This window comes from Beta vulgaris, chromosome 3, assembly GCF_026745355.1.
Source record: "Beta vulgaris subsp. vulgaris cultivar EL10 chromosome 3, EL10.2, whole genome shotgun sequence".
Classification (NCBI taxonomy): Eukaryota; Viridiplantae; Streptophyta; class Magnoliopsida; order Caryophyllales; family Amaranthaceae; genus Beta; species Beta vulgaris.
This window is the reverse complement of record NC_079204.1, coordinates 17,117,605-17,137,634: the sequence shown is the minus strand read 5'-3', so window position 1 is coordinate 17,137,634 and position 20,030 is coordinate 17,117,605. Positions and strand designations below refer to the sequence as shown.

The 20,030-nt window shown below is 32.5% G+C and overlaps 3 long non-coding RNA genes across 4 annotated transcripts; all 3 read right to left on the bottom strand.

Annotated features, from left to right (window-relative positions):
- Positions 1–759: 759 nt before the first annotated feature.
- On the bottom strand, positions 760–1,474 carry LOC130590706 (uncharacterized). The gene is made up of 2 exons (XR_008968549.1): positions 1,083–1,474; positions 760–997 (listed from the first exon to the last, which is right to left on the bottom strand). It is a non-coding gene; the product is annotated as an uncharacterized LOC130590706 (long non-coding RNA).
- Positions 1,475–6,692: 5,218 nt separating this feature from the next.
- Positions 6,693–18,726, bottom strand: LOC109134626 (uncharacterized). Of its 2 annotated transcripts, XR_007272559.1 has the most exons (6): positions 18,712–18,726; positions 9,876–10,116; positions 9,450–9,503; positions 9,159–9,286; positions 8,833–8,861; positions 6,693–6,996 (listed from the first exon to the last, which is right to left on the bottom strand). It is a non-coding gene; the product is annotated as an uncharacterized LOC109134626 (long non-coding RNA). The 2 variants fall into 2 exon arrangements; XR_007272557.2 differs by lacking the exon at positions 18,712–18,726 and having other exon boundaries at positions 9,876–10,468.
- Positions 11,167–13,059, bottom strand: LOC125495996 (uncharacterized). The gene is made up of 2 exons (XR_008968763.1): positions 12,824–13,059; positions 11,167–12,430 (listed from the first exon to the last, which is right to left on the bottom strand). It is a non-coding gene; the product is annotated as an uncharacterized LOC125495996 (long non-coding RNA).
- Positions 18,727–20,030: the final 1,304 nt, after the last annotated feature.

The following is a 20,030-nucleotide window of genomic DNA, read 5'->3' as shown; positions in this document are numbered from 1 at the left end:
ATCAAACTATGAGGAAGATCCATGATAAGCTGCCTAGTTGAAGGTGATGGACCCTCAACCACCTTAATTATAGGAGAACCAGACTTCCTACTAGCAACACTAACACTGGGAGTTTTAAACTCAACCTTCTGTTTTTCACGCTTCACCGGCAGAATAAAATCCATGTTGATCTCAAACTGCTTCACAACATCAGTCAAATCCTTCTCATCCTGCCAATAACTGATAAATGGCTTACTGACATTTGAATAATCCAGATTACGACACTTGAAGTTGTGAATAACAGCAAGAGTCAAAGCGCTGACGCATCCCCGAAGCTTGAATGATACTTTCTTCTGTCCAAGCTCAATCTTCTTAATCATAATAGACTGATGACAGTCCAAAACAGCAGCACAAAGACTTCTCAATATATATCCACACCAGTCATAACTTGAAATTGCAGATGCATCTTCTAAACTCTTGGCACATTTCAGCACAGGCCCTAAATCAGCTATAGGACATAGAAGCTTGGACAACGAAAAGATAACAAATAACTTCTTGAAATCATCCCCGGATTCATATTTCTTAAACAAATCATCCCAATTTTTTCTACCAATATATACCTTCTTGGGATCAGAAATACCAAGAAACCTATGCCAATCCTTCCTGGCACTTCCAGCCTCTATCTGACTACCTTTCCTCCTAAAGGGCATCATCTATAACCTCTACTGCTCTATCTGACACAGGTAACCCCAAAACATCACTAATGGTAAACTTATTAAAAATCAGTTTACCATTCTTTGTTGAAAACATCATTCCAGATGCATTGTAATTTAACAACACCTCCAAATTCAGATTAGGACAAAACTTCTTTATCCTAATATCTAAGAGACTCCCAAACCCAATATCCCTAATGTCTCTTTTTTGCTCATCACTCAAATTACTAACCACTTCATTTAAATGGGAATAGTCTGACAATACTTGTAGATTAATTGACTTTATTTCTTGCTCAGTGAAATTCCTAACAAAAGTGAACAAAAAAACTTTAAAACATAAAAAAAAACACAATCATATAATATAAAAGGAGAATAATGAAAAAAACATACGATCTATCAAATGTGTCTTTCTGTTGATCGGGATTAGATCTTGAAAATGAAAACTTGATTGGTGATAAATCAGATTTGCTTTCTTCTTAGACAAGGATTTATCACATCTGAAAGAAAGAAAGTTTAATCAAACAATAAAACTAACTGAAAAAAAAACAGCATCAACTGAAAAAATACAAAGATCAACTGAAAGAATACCAACATCAACTAAAAGCAGACCACCATCAACTGAAACAATAGCCTAGATTATTTTTAAGGTAGTCTATATAGTGCTTCAGTTAGACTTCTTTGTGTTTCAGATAGTCTATATAGTGCTTCAGTTAGACTTGTTTGCATTTCAGCTTATATAGATTGTGCTTCAGTTAGACTAGTTTATTTTTCAGTTAGTCTTTACAGTCCTTCAAAGTAACTTCTTTATTTTTCAGCTAGTATTTGTTGTGCTTCAAGTAGCCTTGTTTATTTTTCAGCTAGTCTATATAGTGCTTCAGTTAGACTTGTTTATTTTTCAGCTAGTCTATATAGTGCTTCAGTTAGACTTGTTTGTTTTTCAGATAGTCTATATAGTGCTTCAGTTAGACTGTTGTTTCTCAGCTAGTCTCTACAGTCATTCAAAGTAACTTCATTATTGTGCTTCACTTAAACTTTTGCTTTATCAGCTAGTCCTTATTATTTATTTAGTATAATTATTCTTTCATTTCATTCTATTCCAATTACACTTAAAATTTTCATTGCAAATTTACATTACTTCAGTTAGACTTGTTTCTTTTATCAGTTAGTCAATATAGTGCTTCAGATAGACTTGTTCGTTTTTCAGCTAGTATATAAAGTGCTTCAGATAGACTTGTTCGTTTTTCAGCTAGTATATAAAGTGCTTCAGATAGACTTGTTTGTTTTTCAGATAGACTTCTCCCTTTGTCAGCTAGTCTATATAGTGCTTCAGATAGACTTATTTAGTTTTCAGTTAGGCTTATTTAGTTTTCAGTTAGACTTATTTAGATTTTAGTTAGACTTATTTAGTTTTCAGTTAGACTTATTAAGTGTTCAGTTAGAGTAATTTAGTTTTCAGTTGGACTTATTAACTCTTCAGTTAGACTAATTTACGCTTCAGTTAAACTTATTTACTCTTCCGTTAGACTTATTTACTCTTCAGTTAGACTGATTCAGTTAGACTTATTAAGTGTTCAGTTAGAGTAATTTAGTTTTCAGTTAGACTTATTAACTCTTCAGATAGACTTATTTACACTTCAGTTAGACTTATTTTCTCTTCAGTTAGACTTATTTACTCTTCAGTTAGACTGATTCAGTTAGACTGATTCAGTTAGACTTATTTAGTTTTCAGTTAAACTTATTTAGTTTTCAGTTAGACTTATTAACTCTTCACTTAGACTTATTTGCTCTTCAGTTAGACTTATTTGCTCTTCAGTTAGACAGATTCAGTTAGACTTATTTAGTTTTCAGCTAGACTTATTTTCTTTTCAGTTGGTCTTCTTACTACTTCATTTAGTATAATGACTCTTTATTTCATTGTTTTCCAATTAGACTAAAAATATTCAGTTAAAATTTACATTGTTTCAGTTACACTACTTCATTTTTCAGTTACACTACTTCATTTTTCAGTTACACTACTTCATTTTTCAGTTACACTACTTCATTTCTCAGTTACATCTTTATTTTTTAAAAAAAGTAAACAAAAACAAATAAAAAACAACAAAAGAAAGGTAGAAATGTCTAAATGAAACTAAACAAAATCAACTGAAAGAATATAAGAAGCAACTAAAACAATACTAGAATCAACTGAAACAATACAAGAATCAACTGAAGGAATATAAATATAACTGAAAACAACATCAACTAAAAGAATACAAGTAGCAACTGAAAGAATATTATAATCAACTGAAAGAATATATAAATATCAACTGAAAAACAACAACAACTGAAAACATGTGTATAAAACAACAAAAACCTGATAAACTGAAAACATTCATAAATAGAAAAAAAAATATCTAAACTACTCTAAGAACTTGAAATCTACCTTGGATCATAATCACCATCTTTCTCTTTCTTCTTCCAGCAGTAGACACTGCCAAAATTTTTCCTGAAGATCCAAGACTCTTCACCTTCTTCGACTTCGGGCTACATTACAATTACAACAACAAAAACGCTCAAATTTTGAAAACAAAAAAAAAATTTGCAGCAAAAACAAACGAAATTATACCTAGAATCATCATTTCTAATCCTCTTCACCATATTTGCGATGCAAACGTAATGAATTACGAACAAAAAAACACGCTAAGTTTCAACAGCAGAGAAGCAGAGAAGCAGAGAAGCAGAGGAGCAGAAAAATTCTAGAAATAATCAGTAAATAATATATCGGTTTCTTTGAAATGAAGAAGAATCAGTTTTAAAACTAGCGAGAATCAAGTAGAAATCCAAAAAACAGTTTCAAAATCGAAAAAAGATAATGACCTAATAACCGTTATATGTTTTTTCTAAAAATAAACAAAACTGCTGATCAACAAAACAAATATGAAAAAAAAAAGAAAGCCCGCGCGTTTTTGATGGCCAGGCCCGTCCGACGGAAGCTATTGGGTCAGACGGTCTGACCCAATACTTTCACTAAATTGAATACAAGTAAAATACAAGTGAATGAATGTGAGAATGAAATTCGTAATTGAAATATCTTAAGAATAACAAGTAAAATAAAATAAAATAAATTACCAACTGTGATAATTTTTTGAAATTTTAATTAAGTAGACATCCAGTTTGTTATATTTTGACACACTTTTAAAGTTAGTATTTATTTTCTCTTCAAATTTTATATACTTGAATTTTTATTCTCAAATGATATTCTTTTTTCTAGTCATGCATTTGCCAATATGGGTCATGATGCATGATCAAGTTTTATAAGATGAGAAAGAAAGATGACATGTTTTTAGATCACTAGTTGTTGGACCGCGCGCTATCGCGCGTGTCCCCCCAAGGTAGCAAAAATAATTGCGGACAACTAAATATTCATCATTAGCATAATCCATTTAGGGAAAACAAAAGGCATCTAAACTTGATAGTTAAGAATGTAGTTATAATTTTTTGTAGTTATAATTTTAACTTAACTTAACTTATCTATAATATTTTTTCCTACAATAAGTGAATATAGGATGATGAAATTCTTTTATTGTAGGAGGAAAAAAATCTTCCTCGATTCCTTCACGAGGAAAATAGAAGTCTATATTTCATATAAAGAAAAAATAACAACTCTACCCCCTTGGATGTTCAACACATGTAGTTCATAAAAGATAAACTCCATAGGACATATGCAATAAAGTTCTCATATCTCTAATAACAACTTATAAAGAAAGGGAAAAGAAAGAACAAACTATGACTATATGAATACCATTTCAATTAGACTTAATAATGAATAATTGTTAGTATCGGAAGACATTAACTTATGTAAATTTCTCATCTTAAATATACCATATTCTTGTAATTTTTTACTAAAAATTGATGACGACTATTTTATCAAGGATAATTATGAAACTATATGACTATATGAGTACCACTTCAAGTAGTCTATTTATAAATGAACTTCCATTAAGAGGAAACCCTTAAAGTCATTTTATGCATTCGGAAACTAACAACTATCCAAAATTGCTAAATGTTTATATATATATATATATATATATATATAGGAGGGCTCTTGTGAGAACACCTCCTCTATGTGAGAACACTTTTTTATGTGAGAACAAATCTGGACCTTTGGATCTAATATAATCCAACCATCCTAAATACACTAATGAGTAATCCAACCATCCTTCCTCCCCTTCTTTCTCACAAACTTTAACGTCATTTTTTTTCCCTCTCTAAGTTTTTTGCAGAGCTTTCTCTCTCCTCTATGGCGTCATTGATGGAGTAATATTCAAAGTTTTAGGTCGATTTTCGCAAACTCACACTATTCTTCTCATTATTCAACAGGTATTACTCAAAATTTTTAATTTGATATTATTACTTGCAGATTTTTGTTCGATTTTTTTTCTGATTTCAATGGCGTTTTTTGTTTGATTTTTCTTCGATTTTGTTCGACTCTTGTTCGATGTTTCTTCGATTTTGTTCGACTCTTGTTCGATTTTGTTCGATTTTTGTTCGATTTTTGTTCGATACAGGAATTAGGTTTTAAGCTGTGGCAAAAACTATCGATACAGGAAGTAGGTTTTACTTGTGGAAAAATTTATGATACAGCAGAGGGTCACTATGATAAAGCAAAGGGTCACCATGATATGGAAATAGGAAATTTTATTTTTTGTTGACTAATTTCTTTAAACATGTGATAGATGGGTTACTATAATATAACACATGGTCACAATGATATTTTCTCACAGTTTTGCAGGCTTAGTTGCTCAATGTCGTTTTCTTGATTCTCTTGGTAATCTTCTTCAATTTTAGGTTAATTATTATTAGGTTAATTAGTATTTTGTTTTCTTTCAGATATGGAAGTTGGATCTTCTTCGTTAGTTCTTGCATCAGGTTTATTTTTTACTAATTGATATGTCAGTTTGTAATGTTCTAAATTTTCGTTCATATTAATGTTAAAGTGTCACGAGAGACATTCATACAAATAACAATGTTTAACAGTAGGTGAATATGTATTTTACAAGGAAAAAAACCATAAAAAACCATATTAATTTTCTTATTTCATAGTGACCCTACTAACATATCTTGGAAGAATCATTTACTTACAGAATATAGTCACTATTTCGTCCAAAGGGTCACATGATGTATTATCTAACATGCAATCCTAACATTAAGGGAACAATAGGTGAATGTATTTTACAAACAAAAAAACCCATAAAAAGATCATATTAACTTTTATTATCTCATAGTGACCCTGTTAACCTATCTTGGAAGAATCATTTACTTACAGAATATAGTCACTATTTCGTCCAAGGGGTCACTATGATGTATTATGTAGGTTTCATGATAAGATACTAATATGTCACTACAAAAAAAAACAACATATTAATCTGCTAAATCTACTGTTTCTGCTACGTGGGTGTCAAAGCAAGTTTACATTTTTAGTTTTTCTGGATTTAGTCGGTAAATATTCTATTGTTTCATTTCTGGTTTATTTGAAACAGAACCTCTTCATCGGACATCGAACCAGGAGGAAGCTTGAATCTAATTTCTAGGAGGAGAGAGAAGAACGTGATTGAAAGAGAGAGATGAACGCGTGAGAGAGAGAAATAAAAGTTGTTTTTCTGGACGACTGTTTTAAACGAGAGAGGAGATAGTAGTTTAGTTTTATTGTTTGAAAAAACGTGAGCCATTTGATTAAAACTAAATCGAAGGATGAGATTCATTCTCACATAAAAAAGTGTTCTCACATAGGGATCTATTCTCACCGGATCCCAACCCTATATATATATATATTTTCAAGCTGTTATGTCAGCTATCAGAGAGCAACTACCGAAAACAACTATTGTCAATCAACTAATTGTTATATAGAGGCATAATCCAAAAACAAGAAGACAAAAAAAAATATGAATCCTTGGTATGATTAGTCCGTCAACCAATTAATTTGTAATGGTGCACGAAAAGTGGTCTACCAAAAAAAGCTAATGAAATATAAAGATATGTGCTTTATCTTATTTACGAAAAGAGTTCAGAAGATTTCGGTTATTGTAAAAGTTAAGTGCTTCTACATATGGTTAGTCTTTCCAATATATTGCCACTTCAAGACTGAAGTACAACCATTTCTTTACAGCTCCATTCTACGCAAAAGTCCATATCAAAAAGTAAATTACAAATAGCTTTCCCAGTCAATTTTCCCTTGGGATGCTACGTGAGAACTCCTTGATTACTACAAGACATAATCCAAGTAGAACTAATAATCTAACTCCAAGCCTTGGAGATGAAATCATACCTACAAATTCATGTAAGATTAATTAATAGCAAACCCAAAAATATTGAACATTCTAGACATTTCAAGGACAAGGCTACACATTGCAACAAGAATTTCATATTTAGTTTTGAATTATAGACGTCAAAAGGAAAAAATTGACGTCTATGCAAGTTATGTTCTAGTAATCTCGTCTAATTAATGTGTTACTAAGCTTAATACGCACATTTCACTCCTCAATCTCTCATATATCATAATGGTGTTCACCTAATTACTCTTTTACTTAAGTGGATTTTCTAACTGTAATTATTCATGTATTTTTCAATTATTCATATTTATTTAATGAGAAATAAGGTCGAACAACTCTACTTTTCACTCCAAACTCGACTCTTTCTTTCTCACTTTGATATCCTTATTTTTTTCCCTCCCTTACTCAACCTCTAGCACTTCATATCTTCTCCTCAACTCTCATTTGCTCATTCTTTCTCTTCTAGACTTTTCTCCATCCTTCTCAATAATTTTCCTCTTCCCTTGTATTACCATTACTTTTTCCCTAAAAAAAAAATGAAAATATATTAGACCCTTTATAAATTAGCATATATTGAAAAACTGCTAATATATTAGACCCTTTATAAATTTAACATAATTGAAGCAGGAGAAGTATGATCAGAGATAATGTAATTCCATGTTAAGACTGTAAAATAGTAAATTAGACTTTCATTTTCTCATCTCTTCAGGACACTTCTTAATCTTTATTCCAGTACATCACTCTATGCACCTTCAATTCCATAATCTAGGGACTGCAGGGATATATTTTCGAGTAAATAAAACCCCAACTTAAAATATTGGGCAACAACTCTAGTAGCAAAGGTTGAAGCTAAGCTAGAAATTAGGATTGAACTATCCTAGTGAGTCCACCGTGGAGTAGAAAACCAAACAAAGCTCAAACTCACCTAAGTGGCTAGGTACCTTCTCTTTTAACTCTCTTAAATTAGGACTCCATCCCTCCCTCTTCTATCTCTCTCTTTCTCTCCCTCTCTCAACCCTCTCCCTCTCTACATCCCTCTCCCTCTCCCTCTCCCTCTCCCTCGCCCCCTCTCTCGCTCTCCCTCCCGCCCCCTCCCCCTCCCTCCCTCCCCCTCTCTCTATACATATTCTCTTTGATTACCTTCTTTCTTTGTTTATCCATTAAAATTATCCATCTATCTATGTATTTATCTATCTAGTCTATCTATCTATCTCCCTCCCTCCCCCCTCTCTCTATTTATCTCTCTACCCCTCTCTCTCTTTACTTCTCCCTCTTTTCTCTATCTTTCTATCTCTATCTCTCTCTATACATATTCTCTTTGATCTCCTTCTTTCTTTGTGTATCCATCAAAGTGTCCGAGACGATGTTTACCTACCTTCTGCTAAAAAATGAGAATGGAGAATAACGTATGAGCAAAAGACATGCTCATGATAGTGAATTGTTTACCTATCTTAGATCCTGATGTTAGGCTTGATGATGTTGGGGTCCACAAGGCTAGGACCTCTAACCATGAATGCAACCATCATTTATAACATTTAAGTCAAATTTCAGCATGAAACAACTTATCTCTATTGCATACATAAAAAAATGTAAGTAAAAAAAAAAAATCAAAGGGCTTAAATTTGACTGAATTTGTGTAATTCAATATTTAGAGATACGTTCAACATCATTATTAGTTTTTATTCAGTTTTTGTTTAATGATTTTAAAATAAATAATAGATCTAATCTATAATTAAACAAACTAAGAACTATGCCTAAAACTCAAGCACATTTTCTACGAATTTCTTATTTTTTTAACAACAATAGTAAAGAATGAATTTTTGGAACGTTACCTTGTAAATTGCATCTGTAATCGTCTTTGCTGATTCAATCAAATAAATCAAAGAACAAATCAGTTTCTGAAAACCTCAATGTCCAACCAAAACAAGAATCAAAAGAATAAAAAAAAGCAAAAGATGTTTTAACACCAATTATCAGTACCAAAACCCTAATACAACTCATAGAATTCAAAACAAGTATCTTAAAGCAAAAGTATTTTCCACCCTCAACAAACCAACAAATCCCTCAATAAACGACAAAAAAAAAAAGGGAAAGGAAATGCAAAACCACTTATATTGAAGAATGCTTTTCATGCAACCAAAAACTTTTTGACACTCACCGTGAATATTCCATGGAGGTAAAAGCACCCTAGCTAGTTGACCTTCATTGTGGAGTGTTCTGCTCTGACTGACTGACTATCAACTTTGATGTCAATTGTTGCAAACATCGCCAATCTACTTGACTAATCTGAAAGTATTCAGCACAAATATCAACATTCCTAACCATTGTATCAGCACAAATATCAAGTCCTAAAATCTGTATAAGCAGACACAACCCAATTGCTTAGATTTTGATGTTCTTGACTCTCAAAGAAAATTATGAATATATCAGATAAATGATGATCAATTACCTTAAGAATGTACTAAGTAACTACACTGGTGTCCTGTCCCTCCATTGCAGTTGCCTAGTGCTCAAGTCAAAGCAACTTAAAATAATTAATATCTGTAGGACCAACATTACACTTACAAGTAACGATCTTTTAGTCTATTAAGTATGTATTAAACTATTAACACCGTTCATATATTGTAATTTAAGTTCCTCAGACTATACATTCGACCTCAAGTACTCGTGTCGGGTCCTCTAACACTTACACAACAGTAGGACACTTATTTCTTGTCGGCAGGTCCCAAATTTTTCTTTTGTTATCGAGTTAATGCACATTAATACTCGTAGGAGGAAAGATTGCTAACAATTGAGGGTACGCAATGACTTAATGTGTAGCTAGCTCTAAATAGATGCAAGCATTGATTAATGTTAAGGAGGTGAAGAAGCTAACCTTGCAGAGAGAGTCCATGTAAAATATTTCCGAATTTCAAATCTCAAGTCCCTAGGAAGTGAATCTAACATGGCCTCATCATCCATGCCATTCTGGCATTCTCTATCGATTCAGATTGGGTAGCAAGATCAACGCGGGCCTTTAATTCTAGTGGTAGTTGGTTGTAGTCCATCCATCCCTTCACTTATCTTTGTCTAGTTTTGTGTTGCTCTTCTCTCTCCTCCATGGACCGAATGCCATCCTGCCAGTAGAGCATGAAGCCAAAAAACTTGAACTTGTATTATGTTAATAATAGGGTGCTCATCCAAAAAGAAATATACACATAACAAGGCTCTTATTGAAGTCAGGATAGTCCAAAAATGAAACTGTACAGTTCGCAATCATAGCAATATTTGCAATATGAAGCAAAATACTTGCATAGTAATCAAATTTGCAAACAAAATGAGGCCATACAAGGTAACAACAATACTTGTGATGCTCTCTAAAGTAGAAAAGCTTGAAGAGAACTTATGGCCCAAGGAACTTCAACACGATATAAAAGAATTTCAGTTACAACCAAAGCTTTATGTTGTTCAATTTGGAGTGTTACCAAGCACAAACACTACAAAAAAAATTGGTTATAGAGGCACGTTGTTTGGCCGACTTACCTCTAAAAGTCATTTTTACCATCACATAAACATGGTTGCCCCTAAATTATATGGTGTTTAGCGTCAACTATATTCTGGTGCCTCTAAAGATACATTTCACCATCAGATGAATGTTGGTTGCCTCTAAAACCATGTTTTTAGCATCACATGAATATTGGTTGTCTCTAAATCCATATTTTTAGCATCACATGAATTTAATTGTCTCTAAAGCCATTTTTTAGCATCAACTATAGTTAGTTGTCTCTAAAGCCATGTATTTAGCGTCATATGACTGAAGTTATCTCTAAAGCCATTTTTTTTCAGCATCAACTGTAGTTAGTTGTCTCTAAAGCCATGTATTTAGCGTCACATTAATTTAGTTGTCTCTAAAGCCATTTTTTAGCATTAAATGTAGTTAGTTGTTTATAAAGCCATGTATCTAGCGTAATATGAATTTAGTTGTCTTGATAGCCATTTTTCCAGCATCACATAGATTATTGTTGCATCTAAAGATATTTTTTTTTATGTAACTTGAATTGTTGCAAAAGTTGTATGATTTAAGTCATAATACAATATGATGGGGTGAATGACACATCCATTTCCTTAGCTAAAATGTGGACCTAAATGCACTCAGATAGCTTCCGCACTTCTATAATTAGATGATGCCATGAAAAACTGTTTTTATATCAAACTATTTCTTATTGAAGAGTAGAAAGTACACCAATATAACAATATTCAAACACTAGCAATGCAATTCTCTTCGCAAGTCTTTACAACCACAACTACATAGGCACAAAAAAAAGTTTCCAACTTTCGACATGTTGAGTAGCATTTTATGTCATCGGCCCTTTTTAAGCATCATCATTGCCGCCTTACAGCATATCATCAGACTTGTCCAATGAACAACAAAGTATTATATCCCCTGCAAAAATTATATAATTACAAGGGTTACATGTGTAGCATAATGAAATCAAAACATCAGAACGGTTTGGGGTAAGTAGTTGCATTCCTAACTTGCCAAGTCATGTAAGTTTTTCATGTCGGATGATATGCCAAAACAAGAAAAAAAATAATTTAGTAACAAAGAGAGAGCTAGACAAGATTACTAATCGCGAGAACTAGGACCATAGTTCTTAGGGTGAGACTTCCAGATGTTTGAGTGCCCCAATTTTATTTTGCTGCTACTGCTACTTCTCAATTTGATAAAAGCGCCACGCTACTTCTGGCAAAACACTAGCAACCTTAACAGGGAGGTCGAGGAAGGTATAGGTATATCCCAATTCTTTCGAAACATTATGTCATAGGAATTGTGTCCCATGATTAGAATGGACATTGTTATAACAAGATAGTTTATGGGAATATGAGATACTACTTCTAACACAAAACCTCTACAACATACCATACCCGAAAAATGAAGATTATGTTCACTATATAACCTTCTCGATTCTATCAGGTTATAACTTAAAACCAAAATACTCTCTTTTAAACATCATATAGAATCTGAAAATCTAATTAATTCACCATACCAACCTAGTAATCACCATTGTAAGAATAATAACATCAATAACAACAGCAACAAACAACAGTTACAGGAAAAGCACATACCACTAGTGGAAAAAACATCAAGTGCTCCAGTTAAAAATCATACAAGTGCTCCGTATTTGACCCGTAGCAGACCCCATACGAGCACTTGAGTATTTAACATAGCAGATTAAGAGGGAAAATTTTAATGAGAGATAACATAGCAGATTAAGAGGGGAAAAGACTTACAGTTTCAATTTCCATTGATCACAACCAAAGGAGTATTCAACTGGCTAAAATAAAATATTACCAACACCAAACCAACTATAACCAACTATAACCAGTCATATAACATGTTTTGTTCTCCTAATTCTGCTGGATTTTGGGGCATGAAAAAAACCCCTAATTCTCCCAAAAATTGAAAAAAATTCTGGAACAAATTAGAAATCAAGAACCCTAAATTCAACTCAACATTTTAACCCAATATTGACCCCCAAATTCCCTCCAATTCGGTGCCCCAAACACCCAAAATTCTAAAAATTCGAAGCCCTAAGACCACGGAGAATCGTATCCTCTAAACCAAAAAATACGAACCCAAACCCCTAGAAATTACTACCCCAAAACAAAAATGCAAAGCCCAAAACCCCTGCAAAATCGAAGCAAAACGGAAACCTATAAATCGAGCAAATTTGCACAAAAAACAAACAGAATTTCAAACGAAAAGCCTGAAAAATCGAAAATTCGAACCAATAAAATCCCCAAAATATAAATATCAAAAATCGAAATTACAAGGTTAAAAACTTACAGGAGGAACGAAATTCGCCGCTGCTTGTAGATGAGTTCGAAAAAAGGAGGTGAATTGAGATAGAGATTGAGAGAGACGAGGAACAGAGAGGAGAGAGAGGGGAACCGGATGAGAGGGACTGAGAGTGGCTAATGAGGGAAAAGAAGTTTTAGAAATTTAGTGAAAATAAAGCGCTTGAACTCCCGCTTGTTCTTTTTTTTAATTTATTTAGATGACGGTCAACTATTATTAAGGCCGCTTTAGTTCTTTTATTAGTATTTAGTTTATCTAAACTAGAACTCATCACAGATGATTTGCGTGTTATGAAAGTTAAATGTTCTACTAAAAATATACAATAATCAAAAGCGATTGAAAAGTTCAGATGGAAAATTTATAAGTAGATTATGTATAAATATCCCATCTCACCCGACAACAACTTATTCTACTTCAATGAGATATTTTAAGTTTTAAAATTAGTTGAAATTAAATATGACTAAGTTAAATAGAATATAGTTATGTTGAATCAACTCAATGACTTATATTGATACATCGTCCATCTAACCTAATAACTACATATTAGTTCAATCATATGTTATATGTTTCAAAATGCATTTCACATAGAGACGATTAACTCAAATATCATATTGTTATCTTAAATTAGTTTAGTGGCTACCATTGGCACATTCATTAATTATACTAATTTGATATGAAATTTTCTTATTGTTTTAATTTCAATCCTCTTTGTAGATTTCGTATGCCGATTATCATGAATGAATTAATCAATTCTCTTTGCTATAGGAAGTAAAAGAAGTCAAAGTATTGCAATGATTGCATGATGAGTACTTGATAAGAGTTAATTGATTGATTGTGACATTTGATTTCCAATATTCATAAGGATAGGAGTAATCAACCTAAAATTAGGTCTAAATTGGATTATGACTACTAGGTTTAGCAAGGGATTGTGAATCTAGAAGTCCATACTTGATTGATTTGAATTGAAACCTCTAAATCTACGACACTCATAGCGGGATACACCTCATTACCTCACATTTTCACTCGCTTTCTCTCACCTCACATACATATCAAAATACTCACCCTCACACCGACACTATTCTCTCTTTCAATCTCTTTCTCTCACCTCACCTTCACTCCTCCCTTCGTTTCCCTTCATCTCTCTCACTTCACCGTCTCCTTCATTGCGATTTTGGTAAGTTCTTTTTCTCCAATTTGGTGCATCTCAACTTTTTTTTATCTTCGAATTTTCTGGATTAAGTTCGAAATTTGGGATCTTAAATTATGTGGGTTTGGGGCTTTGAATTTTGAGGGGTTTTGGGGTAAAATTCTGCTTCGAGTTAGTTCGAATTTTGGCTTTGACTACTTCGAATTTTCTGGATTATATTCAATTTACATTATGTTATGCAGGATGTGGGTTCATATTTGAGTTTTATTTGGATAATCTAATCTGTTTACGATTCGCCAGACAGTGGCGATCATCTGCAACTAACAATTGGGTTGGTGTAAATTTTCTTATATGATATAAATTTTCCTGATCTAATATGAATTCTTCTTATTATACTTTGTTGGTTTTAAAGTTATAATTAGTCGAATCCGATGTGATTCGATTTGATTTTTTCTTATCTAAACTGAATATTATTACTCTCTCCGTTCCACAATTTTTAGTGCATTTGAGTTATTTACACTATTCACATGCAGAGATAATCTTCTATATATTGATCAACATATAAAAGTAAATATAGTCATGTGGGGTCTTGTTTGAATTGTCTTAATGAGTATAATATTAATATTCAATTGCAATAATTTTTACAAATATGTAATCACAGATATTTATGACATAAAATGTGCGTTGAGAAGCATATGAACAGTGAAATGCACAAAAAATGATGGAATAGAGGGAGCGTATAATTTCAAATTTTCTAATCTTAGCTAGTTTGATCAATTTTAATCTAATCATTTTCAAAATAAGCACTATAGTGCTTATATACATTCAAAAGAATGCACCCTTAGGTTGCGTTTGTTCAACTTAATAATAACAACTTGTACATTTTTTTTATAACAATAATAATAATTTTATTATTACATAATAAATATGATGATAATAATAAGTAATAATAATAATAATAATAATAATAATAATAATAATAATAATAATAATAATAATAATAATAATAATAATAATAATAATAATAATAATAATAATAATAATAATAATAATAATAATAATAATAATAATAATAATAATAATAATAATAATAATAAATAATAATATAATAATAAGGAAGAGTCCCAAATAAATTCAAATTTAGATTATTGCTGTACAACTGAAATTTCAAAAACACTTTTGAAAAAAAAAGGAAATTTCAAAAACACTTCGTTTGAGAATTGAAAGAAAAACCCTAGTCCCTCATTTCATTTCCCCCCAATTCCCAGCCCAGCTGTAATAGCCCTAGTTTTAAGAGAAATTATTAAATGTTGATTATATCCATTAAGTTAATTATGTTTCGAAAATTATTATTTTATTTGAGTTGAGAAGTATGAATTTTATTGTGTTATTTGTAATATATTTATTGTTGTAATTTTATGAAAATATTATTATTAAAATTATTTTGGGTCTTATTAGCGACTAAATTGTGCGGTATTTGGTCAAATATGAAGTCAAAGTCGATTTTCCCTTCAATTCTTTTCCCTTTTGTCGGTTTAATGAACAAAACCCAACTACAAACTTTACCTCGTCATTTCTCTCATAACCCCAAAACCCGAAAATCAAACCCCAACCAAAATCCTTCTCCCTTGCGTCTCTCTCTCACACCCGCATCTCGCTGCCGCGCCGTCAGCCCTTGTTCGCCGGAGCCGCGCTCTCTTTTCCCCTTCGTGTTTTCTCCCTCCTCTGTTCGTGTTCGGCGTTGCTTTGCTGCTCGCGTGCTGTCGCGATGGTGATGCTGGTGGTTCTGTGGTGGTGTTGTTCTTGTTCGCTGTTGTTTTGTGTCGCACCGCCTGTTCGCCGCTGACAAATCTGCGTCGCTCCACAAACTACGGCGAATCGTCGGAGCTGTGCTCCCTTGTTTCTCCCTGCTCTGTTGAGCAGAGGTAAATCAACCTCTTTCTTTTCCTCTTGAAACTCTGATTTCCAGTTTTGTTTAGCCTAAGTTGCTGTTGTTATTGTTGTTGTGTTGATGCGTGGTGTCGGTGTTGGTGTTATATTATTGTTGGTGATGGTGATCTTTGTTGTTGATGCTGCGTTAGTAGAGGTTGTTGTGGGGTGGATGTTGCTATTGTTTGTTGTTGCTATTATTGTTGTCTGTTGTTGTTGTTAGTGTTGTCGCTGCTACTCTTTTAGTGGGTTGTGGTGTGTGTTGTGATGGAAGAAACAATTACACTAAGGTTTCAATTTCTTAATGGATAATGGTATAATTAAGTTTTCTTATTTTCATAGTATTAAAATTAGTTGCTTGCTTGTTTAGGGATGTTATTAGTAGAGTGGCAAGTACGGGATTTGGACAAAGGATATTTTGGAATTTCGTTTGTTTTGTATTTCTCCCTGAATGTGTATTTCTCCCTGAATGTGGATTGTGGCCATAGTTATGAATGTGTGGATTGTGGAAATGTTATTTGATAATATGAATATGCAAATGTTTTGCTGGCTTAGTTTATGAACTGAAAATAGAAAGTGGGCAAGGTATGGGTGGAGGATGATTACTCTTTTGACCTGATACGGTCGGCTACGCTCCATAACGAACATTGGGGGTAGTATTGCTGGGCTCCATAACGAACTTTGGAGGCAGCGTTTGTCCTTTGTCCAAAGCCCGTACTTGCCACTCATTTGTTTAAGAGAATGAGCTATGCCAGCGGTGTAATGAGATGAAAATGATTTGAGAAATAAGATAACTTAATTGTTGATTGTTCTATTGCGGCCATTGCTCACTGCTTCTATTTTTTTGCTTATTTATTTGATCCTGCAGTCACATTCAGCTCTTTGTCCCTTCTTAAACGGCTATCCTTTTGTTTAGATTATCGATTTAGCCCATCGAAGCTGTTTAGATGATTAATTTTCGCGCAGCTGCAAATTGTTAAGGTTAGTACCTCTCAGTTGACTTTAGTTCTCTAATTTTGCTGTGTGATTTTGGTATAGAGTATAAAAACAGGTTTCCACTGTTAGATTAAGTGGTATAGAGTTATGCTTATCTTATATGCATTTATGATGTTAAATTTTTTTGATCTTATCTTTGGGTAACAAATGTCTTTTCTTTTTTTCAATCTTTTGGTGCAGATATTTGTTCATGGTGTCATATTGGAGCTGTCAAATTAAGGAAAATAAGGTGGTTTTCATGTAAGTTTCTAATTATTTTAATGAAGTTCAAAATTCAAGATATCATGAATAGATATTTATAGTTACTATAACGGTTGTAAATAATGGTGAATAAAATTGCTACCTGAATCCTTCTAGTTGTGGCTTTGATGCTGTTAAATAAGTATTTTTAGTCAATCTGGAAAGGTTTGTGCTGCTGACTTGCTCATGTTTGTTTTTGCACGATCATTGTTGTTCATGTACTTAATCTTGTGTTATTGCAGCGGTTGCTATGCTTTTTAGTTGTTTCCGGTGCAAGTTGTCGTGCCATTGCGTGCTACTACTACCGGTTAAGCCAATTTTTGTACAAGTTATTACAGCTTTGTTAAACTAATATTTGTTATTAAACTAATATTTACTATATGCATGTGTTGCAGGTGCTTGCGGAATCCAACTATTCAAACAATTGAAGAATAATATGAGGAAGAAAATAGCATGACACTAACAAAGAATGAGGCAATTGAAAAATGGAATGACACTATTCAAACTATTAGATATCTTTTTTTTTTCTCTCTTGTAGTTTCCAATTTCTTTTTACTGTAACAATTGTGAACAACCAACTAATTAGACATGTTAGTTGATTAAGGTGTTTATATAAATGACAATTATTTTTTATCTATATAGTAGCTTTTTATGATTCATTAAATTGTTTTGTTTGTTTACTTTTAGTATTAATATAGCATATATATGTATTAATTCATAAATCGTAAACTGTAAAATGTGTAGTTGCCCCTAATAGTTTTAATAAAAATGTCAAAAGTTGCACCTAAAAACATCCTTTAGCGACTAACTTATGGTTGCATTAGAGGCAACATATAATTAGAGATGGATTTATGTGCCTCTAAATATAAGTGGTCTTATCACATATAACTTGTGTCCCACAAAAGAGTGGCATTAGGGGCAACCTATAATTAGCGACAGACATATGGTTGCCTCTAAACGTAAGAGGCTTTAGCAGAACTGTAACTTGTGTGCCTCAAAAGGTGGCATTAGGGGCAAATTATTAGCGACAGACATATGGTTGCCCCTAAACATATCAGTCTTTAGCCGCACCATAACTTGTCTGCCTCTAAATGACGCATTAGGGGAAACTATAATTAGCGACAGTCATATGTTTGCCTCTAAACTTAAGAGTCTTTAGCAGATACCATAATTTGTCTGCCTCTAAAACGTGGCATTAGGGGTAACCTATAATTAGCGACAGGCATATGGTTGTCTCTAAACATAAGAGTCTTTAGCAACACCATAACTTGTCTGCCTCTAAAACGTGGCATTAGGGGCAACCTATAATTAGCGACGGACTAATTAGAGGCAACCAAAAAATTGTTTCTAAACACCATTAGAGGCTACAAATATATATTTAGATGCAATTTTGGATTGCCTCTATATGTAGTTTTTTTTGTAGTGAAAGTTAGTAATATTAGAAAACAGCCATATGAGCAAACATTAGTATTAGGTGTACCATGCCGCAATATAACATGAGACAATCAATGGGAAATCTCTCAAATGAAACCCATTTAATTAGAACAATAAAAAAATAACCTCTTTGTTTATCTGTGTTGTATAATATGAGCACTATAAGAGGGGGGGGTGAATTATAGTGAGAGAATAAGCACAACTTTTTGCGGAATTAAAAGTAAACTTGGGAACAAACAATGGGAACACGAGAGATTTTACGAGGAAAAACTTCCTAGGCCTAGTAGGAAGAAACAACCTCGACCACAAGGGATTTTAAACAACTTTCCACTATAATAGGCCAAAACAACTCTGATTACAACCTATTACTTTTCTCTCGATTCTCAACTTAAGTCACTCAACTCAAGTTCCCAACGACAGTTCCCAACAACTGACGTTTTCTCTCAAACTTCACTCGAAGTTCCTTTCTCTTTCTCTTTCTCTTTCTCTTGCTTCACTCAAAGCTTTCTCACACTTACAAGAGTTCACTCAAACCCTTTTTCTCAAAAATACACTTTGTAAAACAATGGAAGAGTAATGAAAACTCGATTAATGTAAGTATGAATTCTCTTAAGGAAAGGCACTGACACTTTAGATAACTTAAGACAAATTAACTAAGTCAGACACGCTTTGGTGTGACTAATAAAAGTCAGACACACTTTGGTGTGACTAATAAAAGTCAGACACAATTTTTCTAATGAATTAGGCGCTATTTATAGACCTTTAAGACAAGACATGATTTCCACTAACTTAGACCATTATCACATGTTCTCCATGATTTCTAATTAATTTAATTAAATTAAATTATTTATTCTAAGTCATGTACATCATCCACTAACCATTACATCATTCATAGAAGCAGTAACAAAGTACGTGGTTTTGCAAACTTGGAGAATAATTAATCTTATTTAATTTAAAAATACTTGGAGGATAATTAACTTATGCCACTAAATCCACTAACTCCATAAACTTGAAGCAGTAAATCACTTAGGCGTGTAAGCTAGAATTTAGGAAATAAATAAATAAAAATCCTTTAGCTAATTTTTAGGAAAAAATCTTTTTCGAAATCTTTTACAAAAAACCGGAAAAAATTTTTATATTTAGAAAAATCCGAAGCTTCTAAAAACCGGAAATAATATTTTTTTCGAAAACTAAAATCTTTTAAATAAAATATAAAAGATAAAATATATATTTTAAAAAGATAAGATTTGAAAATCAGAATTATTTAAAATCAGAAAATCTATTTAAAATCTTTTCCTAAAACTTAAACTAACTTCCTAAAATTATGGATCTTAGTCAAATTATCCCTAAACTAACAAACTATATTGGGCACACAATTACTTAGGCGCACAATATTAGTCACTTAGAGTTCCTAAATTAGTTTTAAAGTCTTGTTCCCTAATTAT